The sequence below is a fragment of the Hordeum vulgare genome, chromosome 1H, assembly GCF_904849725.1.
Source record: "Hordeum vulgare subsp. vulgare chromosome 1H, MorexV3_pseudomolecules_assembly, whole genome shotgun sequence".
Classification (NCBI taxonomy): Eukaryota; Viridiplantae; Streptophyta; class Magnoliopsida; order Poales; family Poaceae; genus Hordeum; species Hordeum vulgare.
In genome coordinates, this window is record NC_058518.1 from 272,018,818 (window position 1) to 272,022,525 (window position 3,708).

The following is a 3,708-nucleotide window of genomic DNA, read 5'->3' on the forward strand; positions in this document are numbered from 1 at the left end:
GACCGGAGTGGAGATGGGCTTGCAGTTAAGCATGCCCGCACGGTCGAGTATCTCCAGGGCGTATTGTTCCTGGGAGAGGAACAACCCGCGCGCGGTGGTGGTGACGTTGATGCCGAGAAAGTGATGGAGCGTGCCGAGGTCACTCATCGAGAATTCGCGATGAAGAGCCTGGATGACGGAGTCGAGAACGGCGGTGGAGCTGGCGGTGAGGATGATATCGTCGACGTACAGAAGAAGATAGGCCAGCTGATCACCGCGGCGTAGGACGAAGAGCGAAGAGTCCGCCCGCGACATGACGAAGCCAAGTGTTCGCAGGTAGGTGGTGAAGCGAGTGAACCACGCGCGAGGCGCCTGCTTGAGACCGTATAGAGAACGGTTCAGCCGGCACACATGCGAGGGCGAGGCAGCGTCGACGAAGCCGGACGGCTGCTGACTGTAGACGGTCTCGGCGAGATGGCCGTGAAGAAACACATTCTTCACGTCCAACTGGTGAATGGGCCACGCCCTACCGGCGGCGATGCTCAAGACGGTCTTGATGGTGGCCGGCTTGACGACGGGGCTGAATGTTTCGGCGTAGTCAACGCCGGCCTGCTGGGTGAAGCCTCGAAGCACCCACCGTGCTTTGTACCGGGCGAGGGTACCATCCGGATGAAACTTGTGCCGGAAAATCCACTTGCCCGTGACAACATTTGTACCTGCAGGACGAGACACTAGACACCAAGTATCATTCTGCATCAGTGCATTATATTCCTCTAGCATTGCAGCGTGCCAGTTGGGATCTCGCAGGGCAACGCGGTAGGAGGAAGGGAGTGGACTGATGGCAGAAGCAGCGACATGAAGAGTTTTAGGCTGAGAAAAACCGGTTTTGCTCCGGGTCTGCATGCGATGCGCGTTTGTGGGTGGAACCACCGGTATGGCTCGCGGTGGTAAAGGCGGGGCATGCGGCGCGCTGGGACTCGATGCATGGGGACGATGAGGGGTATGGGAGGGTGCAGGAGAACCAACAATAGCGGAGGGTCGGGGTACGTTACGTGCATGGTGATGGTCACATGCATGGGCGCGCAGTGATAGGGGCGGGGCACGTGGCGCACATGGACTGGATGCATGGGGGGAATGGGAAGGTGCATGGGAAACATCATTAGGGGAGCGGCTGGTGCTGCTACGTGCATGGGAACTACATGCATGTGAGGGAGTGGATGGTGCAGGAGAATTAGCACAGGCACGAGGAGAGCTGGGTGGCGTGCGTGTGGTGGATGAATGAGCGGGCTCAGCGAGCGAGCCAGCCGGCGTGGCAGCGGGCGCAGACCCCGGAGGAGATAACGCCCGCAGGTGGGCATGCTGCGGGAAAGACGCCTGTAGATCAGGGAGTACCGGAGTGCCGGGTTTGTCTGTGGCTGGAGAAGTGCTGGGTGGGCAGTAGGGAAATCTTGTTTCATCAAATGTGACGTGTCTAGAGATGATGACTTTGCGGGTGGACAAGTCCAGGCACCGGTATCCTTTGTGCTCTAGAGGATAGCCCAGAAAAACACACCGAGTCGAGCGCGGCGCGAGTTTGTGAGGACTCGTGGCAATGGTGTTAGGGAAACAGAGGCATCCAAACACACGCATGTGATCGTACGTGGGATGACGTCCGAGGAGGAGGAAGAAAGGTGTGGCGAATTTGATCGCTGAAGATGGGCGTCGGTTTAAGATGTAGGTGGCGGTGTGTAAGGCCTCGACCCAGAAGGGAGGTGGGAGGTTGGCGTGTATGAGAAGGACTCGTAGTATATCGTTGGTGGTGCGGATGAGGCGTTCAGCCTTTCCGTTTTGGGGGGAGGTGTGAGGGCAGGAGAGACGGAAGGATGTACCGTGGCGAGAGAAGAGATCACGCAAGGAAGAAGTGAGGAATTCACCACCGTTGTCGCATTGCATGCACTGGATGGGAACCTAAAATTGCGTGAGCACGTAAGTGAAGAAGCGCGAGATGGTGTCGACGGTGTCGGACTTGTTGCGCAATGGGAATGTCCACGAGTAATGCGAATAATCATCGAGAATGACAAGGTAGTACTGAAATCCAGAGAAGCTAAGTACGAGGGAGGTCCATAAATCACAATGTTCCAACTGAAAGGGAGCACTAGTCTTGGATACAGAATGTGAAAAGGGCAGCCGAGGCTGCTTGCCTAAGTTACATGCGGTGCAGACAGAGGAACTAGGCTGGTTTTTATTACAAGTTGGAAGGAAGTGACGAGCTAATATAGAGACAGATTTATTGCTAGCATGCCCTAAACGTTGATGCCAGAGGCCATTGGTGACGACGGAGAGCGCTGCCTGAACGCTGGAGTTGTTGAAGAAGGGATAGAGCTCTCCGTGGCTATTGGATCTCAGGAGTATCCTCCCCGTGGCTAGGTCCTTCACAGAAAAACCGAAGGGATCAAACTCGACAGAACAAAAATTATCGATGGTGAAACGACGAACAGAGATTAAGTTCTTAATAATTGTGGGAGAGATAAGAACATCATTAAGAGAGAAATTTGAGAGAGAGGTGGAGCCGACAGCAGTAATGGCGATGCGAGACCCGTCACCGACGAGTATGCCAGAAGAATGACGCGCAGATGGAGAATCATACGAGGTGAGTGAGCTCGTGTTACCCGCAACGTGCGAAGTCGCGCCTGTGTCAAGGAACCAGTCCGAGGCGCCGCCGGCCTGCTGGTGCTGCACGGAGAGGTTCTGAAGGGCAGCGTACAGCTGATGGTACTGCTCCCATGTCGGCCCGCTGGACGACGACGCGGCAGCCACCGGGTATGCCTGGTGTGGTGGTGGTGGGCGCGGCCCGAGGACGCCGACGGCGTTGGGTGCAGCCCAAGGCGCACGAGGCGGCGCGAGGCCGGGGAGTAGGGTGCCGTAAGGCGCGAAGTAGCCTGTGGGCAGCTGCATGCCGTGGGCTGGAGGAGGCGCTCCACGTCCAGTCGGAGCAGCACCAGAGGGCTGGGCGCCGCGGCCACGGCCACGGCCGCGGCCACGCGCCCCCTTGTCGCCGGTGGGAGAGGAGGAGGCAGGGCCCCTGCCCCGCGTGTTGGTGCCACAGTCAGAGGAGGAGCCGCCGCGGTCAGGGGCGGAGGCGCCACGGTCGGGGCCGCCCTGCCCGATGGTGAGCGCGGTAGCGGTGGCTTCGGGACGACCATCCAGGCGGGCCCGCTCGTTAGCCGAGATTTCCTCCATGAGCAGCCGAGATCGCGCCTGTACGAAGGAAGGAAACGGCAACTGCAGAGGTAGGAGTGTCACCATCACATGAAACTTTCGGTTGAGGCCGCAGATGAGCTGCAGAGTGAGCGACTGGTCGGAGATGTGTTCACCGACATCCTCGAGTGCGTCGGCGAGCGACTTGAGCCGCCGGCTGTACTCGGCGACGGTGAGGTCGCCTTGAACGAGGTTGCGGAACTCGGCGCCGAGGATGACGGCGCGCCCTGGCTGGTTGTCCATGAAGAAGATATGGAGCTCCGTCCAGACGTCGTAGGCGGTGCTTGTTGGGGACACGACGACGTCCATGAGCTCCTCGGCAACGACGCCGTGCATCCAGAGCACCATGGTCAGGTCGTCATTGCGCCAGACGGCACTCTGCTCGAGTGGCATGGCGGCGATGGCAAGGTGGTGCTGGACGCTGTACTTGCACGAGTCCATGTAAAAGATGTGGCGCCATTTAGAATAGTTACCGGATTCAAGCGCCAGCTT

The 3,708-nt window shown here is 58.7% G+C and overlaps 1 pseudogene; it reads right to left on the reverse strand.

Moving 5' to 3' along the window:
- Positions 1–2,106: 2,106 nt before the first annotated feature.
- On the reverse strand, positions 2,107–3,236 carry LOC123409516 (annotated as a pseudogene).
- Between the last annotated feature and the right edge of the window lie 472 nt (positions 3,237–3,708).